This window comes from Anarhichas minor, unplaced genomic scaffold, assembly GCF_050575085.1.
Source record: "Anarhichas minor isolate MPS153535 unplaced genomic scaffold, ASM5057508v1 ptg000067l, whole genome shotgun sequence".
NCBI lineage: Eukaryota > Metazoa > Chordata > Actinopteri > Perciformes > Anarhichadidae > Anarhichas > Anarhichas minor.
Genome location: NW_027466513.1, coordinates 451,963 through 471,075, shown reverse-complemented (window position 1 = coordinate 471,075; position 19,113 = coordinate 451,963). Strand labels below are relative to the sequence as shown.

The 19,113-nt window shown below is 39.2% G+C and overlaps 1 protein-coding gene across 3 annotated transcripts in view; it reads right to left on the bottom strand.

The window, feature by feature from the left end:
- glceb (glucuronic acid epimerase b) overlaps positions 1-5,050 on the bottom strand; it is a 42,363-nt gene extending 37,313 nt beyond the window's left edge. Inside the window, exons 1-2 of one of the 3 annotated variants that reach the window (XM_076078686.1) lie at positions 4,665-5,035; positions 2,338-2,551 (exon numbers count right to left, since the gene is read on the bottom strand). The gene's annotated coding sequence lies outside the window, so the exon portion shown is untranslated. Of the gene's footprint in view, positions 1-2,337; positions 2,552-4,664 lie in introns of all 3 variants that reach the window. The other 2 variants (XM_076078688.1, XM_076078685.1) reach the window with 2 other exon arrangements.
- Between the last annotated feature and the right edge of the window lie 14,063 nt (positions 5,051-19,113).

Genomic DNA, 19,113 nt, shown 5'->3' with positions numbered 1-19,113 from the left:
TTTAGAAATATCCAGAAACTAACATAATAAGGAGGAAGAAATGTCCTATATTAGCTGGAATCGCATCACACTGGTAGCTGCTTTAGAGCCAAGAACAAAATATGATTTACTACATTGGAAGCATCATCTGGCTGAAGATAAAATCTTTATGCTGTTGGTTCTTGTTGAGACAGACATGTTAAGACTTGGCAAAAAGCTCAGGCCTAACAGCAGAATAATGATATTGGTTTACAGGCAGCTGGCTGATTCAGAGAGCAGGTCTCAGGTACAAGTTGCATGGCTTCTACTTTGCTCCCACTCTGCAGTGAGAGTGCTACAGAAAAGGGGACCAGAATGAGTGGAGTTCAGTATAAAAACACACCATTTCACAGCTTTCGGTGCGCCTCAATTTCTTAAAAACGGACAACGCATTTGAATCGAGACAAGAGAACTTCAGCCACAAGGACACTTGACTGTTTCATGGCGCCTGGTGAAATGTGATGATTAAGGGCACTCATCAGACAACAGATTGAAATGGCTTCGGAAGGACTTACATCAACAATATAAATCAGAGCACGGCGACACAAAACTGCACTCTGCCAAACTCAGCAGATAGCACTGGATATGTAATATCTTTTGCAGATGACACACTGAAGGGGGGGGGGGGGGGGGTATGGGTTTTAAAGCTACAACTGTGACATGTGAACACCACAGAATCATGAGGATTTGGTGAAACTGTGCTAGTAGACGCTGCCGTTAAAAGACGCGAGGAACTATGAACAACACAGCAACATGCTCAGAGATCAGAGCTGCATCTATAGGGCTGTGTGACTGCGAATATCCATATGAATGCATGCATGCATGTGGTTTGTATGAGAAAAAAAAGCAGACGTGTATTATGGAATGATGACGCCAAAATATCAGAGGCACAGTCATCCAGGAAACTGAAGACTAAATAGCAGTACTGTGTGTATCAATACATAGAAACGTATCAGAATAGACAGTGAAATCCAATAATAGAGTATATAGAACAGAACTGCAGTGTAGAAGTGGATTTTAAAACATGCTGCTGCATGGGGTTTTATCTGCTGGAAGACTAACTTTTGAAAAAGGAACATTTTGTAGCACAGCAGGAAATAGTCTTAATAGATCTGAGGGGCGTATGGAGTTGTTGATCAATACCAGTGACTTAAGGATTACTCCGCTCAGGTGCTCAGATTTATGGATTTCAAAGCGCTTTGTTTGGGTCTAAATTTGTTCTTGGTATTTCAAGTCTAATTCAGAATCTCGCCTCTTCCCATTGAAGTATTTGCTTGCATTATCTATTCAATAGTGTTCACAGACTGTAGATATTTTGCAGAGTGATAAAGGCCAATGCAATTCAGTCTTTCTTGGCACTTTTTATCAACTCTGTACTTTGATTAGCCGACTTCCTAATTAGCAAGCTGCCAACCTGTGTCAGTGTTGCTGCAATCTGCCTCCCCCCCCCCCCCCCCCCCCCCCCCCCCCTCTCAACAATAGCACTCACACTCTCTGGGACAGGGTTTTGTTCCTAAGACACTTCTGGAATCCCTGCCTGACTATGAAACCATATACCAAACTCTAAAATCATACACATAAGTTCTCATTCTTCTTTCTATTAAGTGTCACTAATGACGTTTTTTTTCCCCAACAGCCAGCTGGTTCCAACTGGTGCACCAGTTAGTTTTAAGCAGCTTTAGGCGGTAAGTAGACTAAAGCTATAATTCTGCAAAACCAAGCTTAAAAAGATGCAAACCAGGAAATAAGCAATGGTTAAATATACTGCTTAAAAACTAGCACCATATTCATATTAGATGAATCTAATAACATTAATGTAAAAAAACAACAACTAACGAAACAAAAACCTACAAATTATCTCCAGTAGTGTGAAACAAAAAGCAAAGGCATGATGTGACCAGTGACATACAATGTAAATGTCACATGACTGTATATTTATCATATATTTATCCACATGGATAAACAAACCTATCAACGCCAGTGCATGAAGTAGAAAGTGTGTAATTTAAGAGTGTGAATATTTGCAGATTGTGCTTTTATGTGTTGCTCCAAGTGTGTGATAAAGTGTGAGTAGTAAAGTCAATCAAAAGTATTTATGCAAAACCTCTCATTACTACACACACACTGTTACTAGAATGTGAAATGTGAAGAGCTGAATCCAGACAGAATTTAGATTGTTTGCAATGACTTGAATTAATTTCATCATTATGACGAGACGAGTGTGTGCCAGCCAGCAGAAAACATATTGATGGCACAATGGAATATGAGGAGCAATATTAAACATAAATAAATACCTGGAAACGCATTTCTTATTCATACCATGAAAACTAGTGATCTTCTCTTCCGCCTTTAAAATGTGAGTCTTCCATTTTTTAAACTACTGCTGTGCATCGGCTTCACTCCGCTGCCTTCTGGTTCATGTGTAGAGTCAGAGAATGGAATGAAACCAGAAAGCACCCGGCAGCAACTTTTAGAAATGGTTGCCAGGCTGGCTGCCAGGGATCAATGTTGGTTGCCAAAGTTGACAGAATGCCTGCCGTAGATTTATAGATTGTAAGTGAAGCAGTAATGTCTCCGGGTGATCACACATCATATTTAAGTTGAAGTAAAGTTCACTAAAACTTAAACCGCATCTCTCCAAGGAAAGAAAAGGGTTAAAGGGAAAAGTTCAGTATGAGAAATCATTTTCGAAATACTTTTTTTTGCTTTGATGTGGAACACAAAGAAAGTTTTACTAAACAGGGTTTTTTCCCCTGAATTTATTACATTTTAAAACTTTTGCCAAGACAGTCTGAGTTGCCTTGTTCACACTCTCACGCGTGTCGCTAAAATCACTAATCAGTCAATGGCGTGCACATAATAACTTCCATATTCAGTGTATTATCTTATCTCAACTGAGTATAGTCAAATTATTAATGTGCATATATATATATACACACACAGATACATACATGCATACATACATGCATACATACACACACACACTGGGGCATTTCTGAGGAAAGAAGTAGGCGTGCGATGAGTGAAACATTTAAACATGTTTCAGCTGGCTCTTGAGTGAAATGTGAAGCATCTAAGGTATTCGATAGTCAGTCACCGTAATAAAAAACTACTCTGTATAGCCGGTGGTGTAGTGTGACATATGAAATGTAAATCATAGCTGTATGCAGAAAGACCTGATGCAGAACATCCATCACTACCATTTGAATCTTGATCTCCTTAAATCAGCCATAAAAGCGAAGCCGCTCTACTCGCTCCTTTCATCCGACCGGCTATTTGATAGTACAGACGTGAGCTTATTTGTTGTGTTCAGGACACACGAGGAGATTCAGATATCACACACTTTGCAAGGTTCAGCCACTTCGCCTTCATCACATTTATAAAAAAAGGGAATAAACATAGTACATGAGGAGTATGGTATGTGGCCTGTGAACACTGCAGTACAGAAATGCTGAAGTAGAAGAATGCTTCTCCATCATCAAAGATTTTTCTCCACGATATTTCCACCTGCAAGCGCCACGCACTACTGCAGCTGTCCTGTTATTAGAGACTAAAGGTAAAAGACCACTTTGGGTAATTGTGCTTCTGGTAATACAGCAATCAGAGATCCAGGGGCACTAATGTACTGTTCAGTGGTACGTTCAAGGCCCTTAAGGGATCAGTATCACTATATAAAAAATGCATAATTCATTGCTTGTAATTTGGAACATTGTAACCCCACAAATTCATTAATGTGTTACGCCCTCATTAGCACATTCCACTTTGTTAATTTCTTTATTTTTCTACTTTAATTGTACCGTTTTATTTTGGTATGTATGTACATTTTAGTTTACTATGTACATTCATAGTACATTTTGAACTTGCATCAGTATGAATACAGAGTATATGGTCAGTTAACTCAATGTCAGTACCCTGAAAATAGCCTCATGCCGTCTACATCAGATCCTCAACAATGCACACTGTTAACAGCTGTGTAGTTACCAAACATAGAGGGATTAGGCTGCAAAGGACTGGTCTGGAAAGACACTTTAAGATGTATATTCAAGGACCACTAAACAGTACATGTAGTGCCACTGATTGCTGTATTACCAGAAGCACAATTACACAAAGTGGTCTTTTACCTTTAGTCTCTAATAACAGGACAGCTGCAGTAATGCGTGGCGCTTGTAGGTGGGGGAAGAATCTTTGAGGCTGGAGAAGTTACTGCACATTAGAAAGAGACACTAGTATCAGGGTAAACTTGCAATGAAAAGGAGCTATTTTGTGGCAACGAGTTACTGCTGAGAACTCATCTTTACTGGAAAACAAACAGCAAAACTGCCTTTTAAAACCAAAGAGGACTGGACGTTAGCTAACGGGTGGCACAAGTTAAGTTTGTCAGTTTCTGATCTGGTCCATTCAAAAAAAAAGCCTGTCATCACATCGTCGCGTAGCCACAAAAGCTACAATAACGTAAAACGCTTATATTTTTGGTGAAGAGCTGGCAGGAAGACCTAGCCAAAGCTAGCTAGTAAGCCAGCCAACAGCTACTTTATACTAAGCAGATGTATCGTTAGCATACAAGCTAACAGGGGTATTGCATTCCAGAGAGTCAACACTGAGCTGGACAGAAAGGAGCCAACGAGACGTAACGTTAGCAATCTTACCTGCTGGATTAAAGGTGTCCTGAAAAAAGCCGGTGTTTGTTGAGGAGCCACCAGAAGTAGTTGTTTTCGGTTGGTCGGTTAGTTTAAAAGACTCCTGTTTCCCTTCAGGTTTGAATCAAGGTTCAAGCGAAGAGACTGGCTGACTGTGCTGCCTCCCAGCCACAACAGCGACTGACGACAGCTCGCTCAGGATCTGCTTCTCACTGGGAATGATCTGCAGTATCGCGAGATTAGGACGAGACCTCGGAGATATCTACGAACCAATCAAATTAGCCGGCTGGAAAAAAGCGTTTGTTTTGTTGTTGGTGCTCACTGCATGGTGCTCTGTGGAAAATAAAATAAAATGAAATAAAATGAAATAAAATGAAATAAAATGAAATAAAATGAAATAAAATGAAATAAAATGAAATAAAATGAAATAAAATGAACGTCATGGTAAATCAGGATAATAAAGTTAAAATAGAAGTACAAAATATTGTTATTTTGTTTAAAATCACATTCACCTGTGGTGAGTTTGCCAAAATTCTGTTAAATGAGCAACTTGCAGGTTCAACTGTTTACTAGATTTATACTCGATCTTTCCGGAAAATTACCAGTCGAAAACTCAGTGCACAATTATATATATTTTACAAGATATAATGGCAGAAATTAGCAATTTTGAGCAATGCTCCTAAAACTAACATTGTCATATTATGTGACATAAAGGAGCCATTTTCCACTGTTTCAGCTCAACTTCTGGTAGTAGGTGGTGACATGTGGTACAGGTGTTACATTCCATTGCATTTTCAGAAACACAACTAGTATAGAAATAAATATAGCCTATGCACTTAAATTATTTAAACTTTTTACACTCAGATAGAACACATGGGAACAGCAGCCTTGTTTTAGAGGTGTACAGAGTTAAGATCATAAAACAAAGCAATTCTTTTTAAAAAGGTAACAAACAGCAATAAAGAATATGGTCATATACAATTATATAATCTTGAACATAATTGTAATTGTAAAGAATGAAAACATCAGTAGTATGAATTAATCAAACGCATCAATCAGTCAACAGCATAATCATAAAACCTGTACATACTATGGGATCACAAGAGTGTTGAGCTTCAGGATCTGTTATAAAGCAATCTACAGAACCTGCAGCAGAAGTCAGTCTGCAGAATGTGTTGATGAATTACAGATGCTCAGGTGAGAACTTTATCAGTTTAGGTGCATGAAAATGTATTTTTATTTACTGAAACCCCTTAAACTCATGTCAAAAATACACTTTTGATTTCAAAATAAACAATATGGCAGTTACAAAACAAAAATGTATGATCTGCTGGTGTGCGTATTTGTGCTTGGTTTCTTTGATGAATCTGAAAAAGGTTGTGTACACTGGACCATGGGATTGTATGAACAGACTGTAAAAGCAAAAACACGTAATACAGCCTCGGGGGGCATATGAATGATGCTTTAATTTCATGACATCAAAGAAAGACTAAATGAATGAAATGCTCAAATAATCATATTTATTGAATTAATCAAAACAATCCTAAATGAACCATTGTCTACGGCATTCTGCCATCATCTGATATTATTTCAAGTACCGCCTTCCATCTCACGTCTGTCTCTCTCCATAATGCATTATTCACTGTGTTCAGGCCAAGCCTTGCTCATTATAACTCTCCAGTTAAAAAGAGCGACACTTGATTCCATTGTGGCGAGGATGTGTCACCCTTCGGTGATAGGGTGTTAATGACACCGTGCTGCATAATTGTTAATCTTTCAGTGGCAGAACTTGTTCAAGATCATCACAAAAAATGTCAAGTTGCAGCATTGTTTCTTTTTTTTGTTTCAGTGTGGTCCCCATCACAGTGAGTTTCCTTCTACAAATTACTATTGTTGTAAAAGTAGTGGCAATATAAAGTGGATTGATCTTCCAACATGCCCCCAGATCCCATCCTATCCCCTCCTGTTCATCCCTTTAATACATCATCCTGACTTTGTGTGGAGTTTCCATGTTGTCCCTATGTTTGTGTGGGTTTCCTTGCAGTATTTTGTTTTCTCTTCCACAGACTAAATTCTTATGCTTTGCTTTGTTGTCCTTGTTTTAGCCGTGTGTCTGCGTGCATCATTTGTTCTCGGCACTGTGTGTAAGAACACAGAGAATCAATGGAAACTGGAGTCAAACATATACTTGGCCAAGGCTGTTTCTGCTTCCTATTATGATTTCAAAGAGTAGCCTGGAGTATAATTCATCCTCATGTGATTTAAAATGTGGAATCAGCCCTGTGACAGACTGGTGACCGGCCCAGAATCTCCTTCGCTTTCTCTTCAATCAAACCCACGCCTCCCTGCCACCCTGAAGACAAATACAGGAAATAAATGCACTATTGTCAAGGATTAAGGCAGAGTGCGCTGCAGTATTTTTGACGACAATGAGGAAACACTGCTGGAATGTGTTACATAAAGTGCAATTTTAAGCTTTTCTTTGAGCTCTAATGCCTTTTTCATGAGACTGCATGATGATATTTCAGCAAAGACTAAAATAAATGAGATAATCCCCTCTCTTCAGTATGCCTAATCTTATGAAATACACTACGAGAAAGAATAAAAGAAGATTATATCATCGCAGGCAAACATGCATGATGCAAGACAGCAACATCTCCCCTTTGAAAAAAGTGTGTTTGCTCTCACACTTTCACTGTTGACTGGTAGTAATGTTGTCATGGAAATTGTAGATGTTTAAGTCGAGGATGCTCATTAAAACCAGTCGGTGTAGATTCACCACATTCTACTTATTTTCTGAGTCATTTTAAGGTCAAAGTTGCATGCACTGTAGACTTTAAGACAATTCAAGCTTTTTATCTATGCATGTTTTATTTTGCTGCAAAAAGAAGTGTCTGACATTCCTATCATTTACAATAAATACAACTATTGCAAAGCTAAATGAGGAATTCATATCACAGGTGTCATTGAGACCCTAAGATATTGTCTATGTTAATGAGTTTTAGCCGTATGGTGGTGTGGCTCGAGGGACGGCAATGTCAGTCGATCTGTCTGTCTGTCTGGTCTAGACTGAAATATCTCTACTAATATATGATGTATTTTGTGCAGACATTCATGGTGCCTAGAGGGTGTATTCTAGGAACTTTTTTGATCCCCTGACCTTTCCTTTAACGCAAGTGAAATATCTAAAAGTCTAATCTATGACTTTGCACCAACTTTTGTACAGCGTTCATGGTCCCCAGAGGTTGAAGCTCAATGACTTTGGTGAACCCCTGACTTTCCATCTAGTCCCACCATGAGGTTTTGTGTGAAACTATTGAATGGACTCCCATGACAATTGGTGCAGACATTTGTGTCCCCCTTTAGATGGACTGTAATGACTTTGGTGATCCCTTAACGTTTCATCGAGTGCCATCATCAGTTTTGATTTGTCAACATTTTTGAATGACCTGAAAAACGAATGACACTGTTGCAAAACTAATGACAATGTTAGCATTGCCATTGTTATCATGTCAGCATGCTCATGTTAGCCAAAGCACCACTGTGCATACATTAAGCCTCACAAAGCAGCTAGCATGACTGTAGACTCTTACTCCTGTTCTTTAAAGTCAGATATGAACCCAAAAATGTGATGATCAAATAATATTACGTTCACTCAGGTGTTCATGTATTCCTTCAAGCAGAATTATTCCTAATGCTAGATTTCCACTATGTCCCATTCTTTTTAATATGTTGTTCCTCCATACATCTTTTAATATTCCTCTTTTACAAAAACAAGGAAACTCCTGGTGATTATTTTTTTCATCAAAGCATTGTGTGAAACTGACTGTGGGAGGACAGTGTTAGCCAGACAATGTGGAGCTTTTCAGTGTTATATATTGAGCACTGATTATGTTCAGCTTGCATTGGATCTCTTTATTGGAGCTTTTTTCATTTATTTATGTATATTTTACATTTTTTCAAGAAACCAAAGCCCCTGGGCAGTTTTTAATAAGAGATTAGGTTCCATCAATGTAGAAAACCTTGGACAGGATAATTCATTTTAACAGAGAAGATGAGATGCAGAAGGTATTTTGATTTATTTATGACATACTGTGATTTAGCTAAATAGTATGTTGATCCAAAACCAGAAACTTCTTAGAGGTAAAGAGAAACATTACATCATTAACTGTATAAACTCTATAATATAATTGCAAGTGACAACAGGTGTGGGTAATGAGACTGATAACCGATGAAAATGTAAAGGAAATGTGGCTTTACAGCTCATTTATCTACTCAACATGCACGCAGCATGATACAACAAGTCATTCGCTTTGTGCAATTGAGTAATATTCTGCACTATCACCGTTGAGAGGAAGATGTATTGCCAGCAAAAGTACAGATTTGGGATTAAAGTCAATTCAAAGCAGATCATTTCCGCTTTTCATTCCTTTCAGTAGAAATCATAACGAGAATGTGAATCTGTGAGTCACTTTTGGTGAAGCCTCAACAAGAGTTCTTCAATCAGCAGAGAGTATTTCAGAGCTTAATCATATCTCTGGTTGACTAGCACCCTTCTTGCACTCGCTGTCGCTGAGGAATAACTGAGGAATGTAATGGAAATTATCCGGCTCTTTTTTTTTAATTCCACTCAAAGGCTGATTAAACACATCACAGCTGAAGAGATTTCTGGCTGTTTTTTGTACCTCAAACTCTTAAAATCGATGCTTACCTCCAAGTTGAAGACGTGGACTCACTGAAGCTGTTTAAAAAGAACTTCAAACACCGGTCCTACTTTTAATACCCGTCAGAAATCATTCCAGAGTGACAGGGGATTACCAGGCTTAATGCTCTGTCTTAAAAATCAAATTCACTCCCTAAAAATGCTGCAGAAACTGGAGTCGGATGAACCTTTCTGGAAAATGTCTCTTGGCAGAGGATTGGCAAATACAGCGTGAGTAGAAAATAATTCTTTGAAAAAGCTATAAACATACAACAAAATATTGGATGCAAAATGGAACGTAGTGTGTGTGCAGATGTAACTGTTTCCCCTGCAGCCAGAGAGATAGCTGGGTGGATCTCTGAGGTCATAGTCCTCTCTCTGGGTCTTTGTAGCGGCTGCCATCTCCAAACTGACTGACTGAGTGAGATAAGGCGCTCAAAATCCCTACCATTCATTTGATCTATGGCTATTGGTATTCTAAGTCTGTTTCTCATTTCAACTTTTGGAAAAGGAGAGGAGGTGCGGCGCTTTAATGTGGCGCTCTCCGTATCTGACATCAACCTCAGGCACAAGAAAGAGAAATGAACTGAGTGACAGCGCTATGTGGACAGAGAGGGGGAGAGGACGGGGGGGACGGGGGGGACGGGGGGGGGTCTCACTGTGGATCGAGACATTCAAAATATACTTCTCCCTTCCGCAGCTTCATCCGTGTGACAACATCGAACCATTTTTTGGCCACAACCCCGGAATGCCACTCAGTGATTTGTGTGCTTTATACCGGGGACGTTTTTGTCACATTATGGACCCCAGGAAGAGTAGTTGTTACCAAAGGGGATCCAAATAAACAAAAGAAAACAAAAGAAATCGCACTAACAAAGAGTTTCGTCGTCTCATAAAATACACAAAAACCCACGGAGACCATTCAGCTTCAAAACAGTTTGTTTGTTAGAATGCTAATTTACATTCTTAGTCCTCGAAAACGATATAGTTGTGTTGCTGATGGAAGAAGGAAAGCAAAGGGAAATAGTAAAATGCTAATTTTCACACGAGGCACCGAGGGACATAACTGATACAGGCTTGGTTGCAGTTGGCATTAGAAATGATTTCCCTGCAAGCTGTCTTGTTTTATGATATTTTTAAGTGGAAAAGTGTTGGACAAGTGTGTTTGACAGACACTCAAGTTAGACTGAGACGGGGCAAGAAGTGATCTACAGTATCCATGTGACCATAGGTAGTTAGCCATGTTATTGATTGTGTCGTGCACATACAAGTGCCAAGCCCACATGGGCTTATAAGACACCAAAAATACTGTTCCAGTGAAACAAAGAGCTTTGTCTTCTGTCCCAAGTTCAACAAATAAAATCTCCCACAAAAAAGAAACTCCCTATGAGACACGACTCAAGTTTTTCATATAATCGTCGATCCAGAAGAACTCATCATGAAGGACATTTTTTTTGTGTTGCCCCTTAAATGATCATATAATAAGGGAGCCCAGTGGACCTACTGCTTCTACAGCTAATGTATCTGCATGTGCAACAGAGCACGTAGAAGTCTGTGATATCGTTGTTTTTCATGGAACAATATGTTCAGAATTTTGGTTTGTACCAAACATCAACAGACCATATTCCCTTGTACATCTGAACTTTGTGAATATTATACTGGAATTAAAAAAGAAATTCAAAATAAATGAATACAAAATAAAGATTTCCACTCTCTAATCCAGGGATTCCCAGTAGACGTGTTAACAACTCCAAAGTCAAACCATGTCACATATATGTCGGACTATATGTCTATATGTTCTGCTTAAATGTAATTCATGCTGGATGGATCTGTGAATCACCACTTCATTCACACAACATCGTAGCAACACTCCCTGCAGGGAAGTGATTGTTAATATCTCTACATTTCTGCAGATCAGCTGAAGCAACTTATTAGTTGGCACGTAACAACAGCACTTTAGCTATCCTCAAAGGCACTGAATGAGTCACACAGACGCTCCGATTAGGATTCCTCACAGAGATGAGTCCGTCTGCCCAACATTTGATTGATCTGAGCGTCCAGAGTCTTCCGTCTTTCACTTTATCGGCTCTCTCCGGGTCATAAAAGATTCATGTGCTGTGGCTTCCAGTGTTTTTCAATTTATTTAGAGCATTGCAGAAAGACACCAAGAGAGAACAGTGGTGCGTTGATTTTATAAATATTTTCTAAGGGCCTGAAAAAAAGTTCTGTTTAACCAGAGAACAACGTGAACGAAAGCTGGCTGGTGAGTAGAGGAGAGGAGCTCTTTAAACCAAAGTAAACAAGGAGCAATCGCAGTCATTTTTAAATGCAAATCTACTCCCAAGCCTTCTGCTCTTACTTTAAATGAATGCAAACAAAGCCACTAGTTGTGTTGTGTTCCTCAGCATCTCCAGTGCAGCTAACCTTAGCACGGATTCATATATTACAGATAAGAGTTGTATTAATACAGTTAAATCTGACATTAAATGTGATGACGTATTTTGTGAAAATATATATGTATATATTAGTACTGGCATATTCAGACCGACTTATATAAATATGTGAAAACTCCCCCACAAAAAAAACTTTAATACTTCTGAGGCAATTACCATAAAGCTGCTCATTTTAGAGGTTATAGAACTGCTGAAGCAGGCAGCGCCTCCTGACAGCCGAATGAAAACTCAGCTTTTTCACTTGCAATCCATCATTGAGCTAAAGCCCGCTTTGACAAATTTGAGTCTGTGCACTTTTCGATTCATGCATATATGTTGTATCATCCACAGTTTCACCGAAAGGGAACCTGTCGTGATTTGTCTTATAGGAGCTCATCTGCAGTAAGCGAAGACTCCACTCGTGTCATCTTACCTCAGCATTAAATTAAAATGTATCATAATCGGAGAAACAGAGAGGCGAGTGAGGGGTTCTGCACATGAAAACAGCAACAGTTCTGCTGATAATCTCAAGGTAATTGAGGTAGCTGGTGTAGTTGGTTGGTCGGGGGATAACTACAGACCATGGCTCATCGTCACCAGGCCCCACCCTCCCTCTCACACCAGTCGATACACACCGGTGACCCGGACGATTAACTGCATTTTTCATGGAATCAAGAGCCAAAGACACACACGGCTACTTGAATTGGTCATTGAACGGATAGCCTGGCTCTGTGTAAAGATAACATAACCCGCTTACCAATACCTCACAGCTGGTATAGTTTTTTTATGCTAAGCTAAGATAACTGAGTGTCGGCTCATGAGGCATACCTAATGGACACAACAGGAGCTGTATTGATTTTCCCATCAAACTCTTAGCAAACTGACACTGAGTCGATGTCTGTTAATTGCTGAAATTTGTTTGTTCAGGACCAAAACAACAAAGACCGTTGATTAATTTGAAGTTGCAGTTTTTTTCTGGCAGGGGTTCTAATTTCCCAGAAGTGGGAAAACAGTCAGTGCTCACATATCTCTCTGACGGCTGCCTGTGTCTTTAGTATGAAGTACAGCGCTGCCATATGCAGACATTAAGAAAGATATATTCGAGAATTTAAATGATTTCAGGACAGAATAAGCTTTTAAGACGACTGACAATGAAATCTACTCTTCCTATTTTGTGTTCTTCTTCAGTATATTGTTGATATGAATTTATATTGTTTACTGTTGAATTCTTTAAAAATGGGATTAAAAAAAGGCTTAAGATTGCCATAGAGAATTACTTTGTAGACCCATGAAACAGCTTGTTGATAACAAAGCGCTGCCTGCTGAGAGGAAAGCCACACATCATTCATTGTAGTATCTTCCCATTAAAAGGTTCAAGAGCCGTGTTAAATAACAAAACAGTGTAGGACAGACAACAACTTTGCTCGGTGAATCCTTAACTGTTAAATTTGGCGCAATATGGATTTCTTTCTCCATAAAATATGCCTTTCTTCTCAAAACTAAGCGAGCAGAACATTTTCCTACAAGAGGAGAGAACGAACTGATGAGTACAAGTGGAAAAGGAGGAGAGCAGCTTTATGAAGCTTCTTATGGGATAATGGGAATTATGCAAATGAGGCCCAGACTTTAAAAAACATTAACAGAAGGAGAAGTCGTGAAAATTACAAAAGGAAATCTTGATACCAGATGAATTATAGTTTAATTTATCCCCACAGATTCTCTCTTTTACTGCAGTGATTATAGCTTTTTTTATCTGGAGACTGAGGACACGGTGCTTCTTTCTGAGAGAAACAAGTGGTTGCCTTCATGAATATCTATCATGTTATGATGGCTTCTGCTGCTGTAGCAAAGGCTTGACTAAGAAATAAGAGCTTGCGAAGGCCATTACACAGTGGAGGAAAAGGACTGAACATACAGCCAGGCTAGTGTAAGATGAAATATGTTTTAGTGAAGATCTATTTTGTAGATTGTTATTGAGATGGTTTGCATGCATTAGGGTCAGCGGCGTGATACACAATCCGACAGAGAAGTGATGTATCACATTTATTGTCAGAGTTCTGTTGTCCTACAGTTGAAGTGGACATTAAAGTGTGAATTAGCACCAAACACAAACTACTGTTGAGGCTTTTGGGAATGAAATTAGTTTTGCAAGGTCAAAACCAAAGTGACCCGATGGTGACGGTGGAGTTATTACAATCTATTCTGAGTTCAGTGTCTGTCCCAAATTTCAAGGCTGATAGTTGTGCCAGAGGTAAAGTCAGAGGATCAGAAAGGTAAGTAGGTGCATCATCTGAGAACCATGAATGTCTCTACAAAATGTCCCAGTCCAATCCAGTTTGTGGATTTCACTGGAAAAGTGACCTCCTGGTGGAGCTAAATGTCAAAGGAAAAGTCAGAGGATCTCCAAAGTCATTAATTCATCCTCTCAGCACCATGGATGCATGTACCAAATGTAGTGACATTTCACTTAAAAGCAGAAATTGTTGTCTTCACGGTGGCACTAAAGGAAAGGAAATAAATCGTTCCGTACAAAATTGCATGGCAATCCTCTTTGCCTAATTCCAGCACACTGTACAGATTATCAGATCTGTGTTCGATGCTCCTCCACCTCATTATAAACATGACGAGCCTGCTGCAGATTATCACTAGGTAAATATGTAATTATGCATCATCCACCGTGCTGAAATATGATTAGGCAGAGGCAGGGATGCTTTGTGTGAATGTGTGTGTGAGATAGAAATAGACAGAGACACGGATGGATGGATGTAGTGACCGTGTGTTCTGTCTGTATGAACTGTATGATTGTATGTGCACAACAACACTGTCGACTAAACGAATCTCAGGAAGGCGAACAAAAGCAAACAGTAGAAAGATAAGAGGTGAGAGTTGAAAAGGATGAGGCAGAACATGGTGTGTATGTATGCAGGCGCAGGCGAATGGTTCAGTAGCAGAAACAATGTTCTTTCCCTGATTAATGCTCCTAATGTTCTCATATGTCTCAGCTACAGTAAACCAAGGAGAGGTACGTCGAAAATATTCCCTTGTTGCGTGAACTAGATCTCACATTGATAATCTAAAGAAATATCATCCGGCTGAAGATGAAACACAAGCACCATCCCCAAAGATCAAGATCAATCTGAGCTTTTTTTAAAGACGGCTGAATATTCATTTTCATGTGGTTTGTTTTGAAATAGCATGCTAGTGGGGAAAAAACGCTAGCAGGTGACGGGAAGGAAGAGGCTGAAGTGCCGAGAGTCTGCAGAGTAACTGACTGCTCTAGATGAGCAGAATGGAGAGGCCTCATTAAATTTTAATTGCAGCGCGATGCTGAGTGCATTGCCATCTACATCAAGATGCATGTGACCTTCTTTTATTTCCTTTTTTACTTCCACCAAATGTGAGTGTGCGCATTCGCGTTTGTCCTCTTGTGAGCTTAACAGCCTTGTGATTAAATAAAAGGATGTTGGGGAAAACACAGGCACAGTTCATTTTCACCATTTAGATTTTTTTAAATGATTAACAGAAAAAGAAACTCAAAGCAATTCAGTATCCCACAAGAATAATCTGCATTTGTAGATACGGGCATTGTCGTGGTAAACGCTCTGCATGTTACATGAGACATTCTGCATATAGCATTGCTATAAGTTACAAAAAAATAGCAAAATATGGGATGTTTAGCTCGATTAATATGTGAAACACTACACCAAAATCCTCAAACGTGTTTCAATATGAACAATTTCCCACTTGAAGACAAACAATATTCACAGCAAACACCATGAGGCTCTAACAACACAAATCACACTCCAGCATCGAGAATAAAACCTGAGCTCTTCACAGGTTGATGCGTGTGAGAGTCGTGTGAGCAGGAAGCAGCCTGCTCAGTATGCATGCTGGAGGAGATTAGTGTGTGTTTATCGTCTTCCTGTCATGGGTGGGTGTTGCATTACAAGGTATTGTTTTCAAACTGCCAGAATCAATTAATATGAATAATGAATGCCGACTGACGCTGATGCTTGTGAGTGCTCATTTTGTTCCAGCTCCCATTGTTCCGGCACATGCGGAGCGGTTTGATTTTGCTAGAGGTACAAGAAGCTAATTCTTTTATGGAGAAAAGTAAAGTATTCTTTATCAAGTTATCAAGTGCGTGAGTCACACCACAGACTCACGCACTCCCCCAGCATGTGTAGCCCCAGCATGGTTAAACATGATCCATCCTGAAGGAGAAGGACGGAGATCTCGTCTCACGTGTGGACTGAAAACAAGAGACATCGATGGCATTACTCACGCTACTAGGACCACTTTACACTAAAGCAAACACAGCTGGTGGAGTCGCACACATCAGCCAGGTGAACAGGCACTAACCAGTGGTCACCGAGCACCAGCTGACATTTGGCTCTTTACAGCTTGCTTCAAAATGCTAATTTTCTGCTCGGTAATATCACAAATGTAAAACATGCTATCCACTCTGTCATTAACAAGGTTCAGAGAGTCGTAAGTTAAGTAAGTCCATTTAACTCGTTTAATTGTGCAACACTTTCAAAGCAAATAGTTTTTATGTAAGTGACAAATCTAAAAAGAAAAGAGCCGACGTAGAGAGAGTCTATAGTAATGCCGCTCTGTGCTTATGTTTATAATAATAATAATAACTTTATTTATATAGCACCTTTAAAAACAGAGTTTACAAAGTGCTTTGACAGACAAAGCAGCAAAAGCAAGGCAATAAAACAACAGAAAGCTCAACAGTGAGGTCCAACAAAGCACGAATACTAAGGTAAGAGTTAAACCCGGATACAAATAAATAAAAACAAACTAATAATAATATAACTAAAATAAAATAATTTAGTAAAATCAACAGATAAAAATAAAACAGTAAAGCAACGACATCAAATGAAGCCAGGGTGTAAAAATGTGTCTCAAGAAGTGATTTAAAAGAGATTACTGATTCTGCGAGCCTCGTGTCCTCAGGCAGGTCGTTTCAAAGCTGAGGGGCCCTGATGGCAAAAGCACGGTCACCTTACGTTTTCATCCTCGACTTTGCTTCGAGTTTAGTGTGTTAGCATGCTAACATTTGCTATTCAGCAACACACAGCTGAGAACAACGGGGATCTAACCAGTGCTGCAGGCGTTTGGTCTTAAACCAGGCGGCAACCTTCTGAACGGTGCAGAAGTGCCTTAAAGTGGTATCCTGTCAAATTGCCATCAGGTTTGACTCCTCTGGTTGCAAAAAGAAGTCCAATTGTAAAGAAGTCTATAGAAAATAGAAAATACCTCTACTTCTCACTTGATTTATTATGTTAACATTGTAAACATGAGTTTATGGGTTTAGTTGTCTGGGAATTGGCCCTTTTACAGTTTCTATTCAGTGTGTCCCATTCATTCCAGTGAGCCAGCATTCACAATACCAGGACCCTGGCTGACCTAAATGGAACAAGGCCATAATGAATGCTAATTATACTCCAGGTACTGCTCACTAACAATCAAATGCTTCCTTGTCTGTTGCTATGGAGATCATCCAAGTAACATGGATGCATTCATTTTGCATGTGTCACACTCCTGAAGTGAAGAGGTTATAAAGAATTTATTGCAATAGATATTAGTTGCCAGGGTCGTGTTATAGGTTGTTCTGTCGTAAATAATTGATATTCAAGGTGTCCACCTTTGACCCCGTGAAGTCTGGAAAGGTAGAGCCCCGATTTAATTTGAGAAAAAGCTAATTTAAAGCCGCATCAACAATGTTCGCCAGTCTTACTTATTGATTATGATGCTGTTAATCCCATAGTTGCTGTAATTTACAGCAAAACCCTCATAGATTGCGTTTTTGGAATGAGCTGTCCTGATGGAGACCTTCAGAATTCAAATAAATGTATTTTGTTACTGGATATTTGTTCGGAAATAAGTAAAAATTTTGACCAACCAAAGTAATTATTTATATCATATTCGTTTATATTTTTTCAAAACTCAAAGAAACTGAAAATGTGCAACTTTCAGACTTTCAGATGCAGATAAATAGAGAGAGAGAGAGAGAGAGAGAGAGAGAGGGGGAGAGAGAAACATTTTGGGGACTTTGACTTAAAGGGTTGATATCAATTTTTCTTTTCTTTACGAGTAGCGTGTTTAAACATGTGAACTGCACTGATTTTAATTCATCAGTTGGGATTTGTTGTTGCAACTCTGCAGGTTGTAGCTGAACTATTAGCATTTCCATTATTGACTGTTATCTCAAGGAGTAATTAATATATTAATATAGTAGTATGAGGTGTCTTCAAGATCAGCCCAAGATCAAAGGTGCAATGTACATGATTCTGAACATGTATATAGCAGCTAACAACTATGTAAAGATATAGTGGAGTAAGTAGTCTATCTATCTGTAATCCAAGCTTCTCCATGTTTTGTTCATGTCGCTGGGCCAGCCACCTGTGCATTGTGCATGTGAGCGTGCCCCACTGGTTAGCTCACGGCTGCTGCTCTGCTGCTCTCATACACTGTTAATAAAAATATTCCCAATCCCATATAGCACCTTAAAGGCAATATATCTTAAACCCAAACAAGTCTTCTCTTATCTGAAGAACATGTCAATACAAATGATTACTCATGTCACTCTCTGGTAAACACAGTATGCTAATATATAACATCAATGCATTTTTTTCCTATATGTTCTGATGCACTGAATTAATTTGTGTGCTTCATATTGTATAAGTCTGTCTTGGCAGTGCAGCTGCTGTTTTAATTTTACACAGAATATGAGCACACCTGCCTGAATTCTGCGTCTAAAAACCTGGATTGCTGCTCAGAAAAGCTGCCAAATTGCTCCAAAACAACAGAAGAAGCCCTTCACTCTAATCAAGTCTCTTCACTTTTTATTTTTAAATGTTCAGGCAGCTGCTGGTGGGAGATGAGTTAATTTGAGCAGACAACTAAGTAACATTATGAGAAAGATTATATAAAAACATATTCCCGTGTGTGAGCACTTACGTTGGGGGTTACCACAGGCATAAAGTGCTGCCATGTGGAGAAATGTGGAAGAGCTTGATTATTTCTGCAGCAGAAATTCCTCCCTGCCATCATTGTGCCTCGAAAACAATGCGTTCGCCTTAAACCTGCCTTGTTAAATCATGAATTAATGCATTAGATAAAGGCGTGAAGGTGTGATCATCTTCTTTTTTTTCACACGTGTGCTTTAACTTTGGCAATGTGGCTTTTTTTGTCAGCAGATTCTATTCAACGTTAAACATAACAACAATATTATCTATTGCCATTGTTTCCAAAAGCTGCTCAACAGGGACTGTTGATGCAATCTCTTTTTAACCAATATCACCCTCTTGTG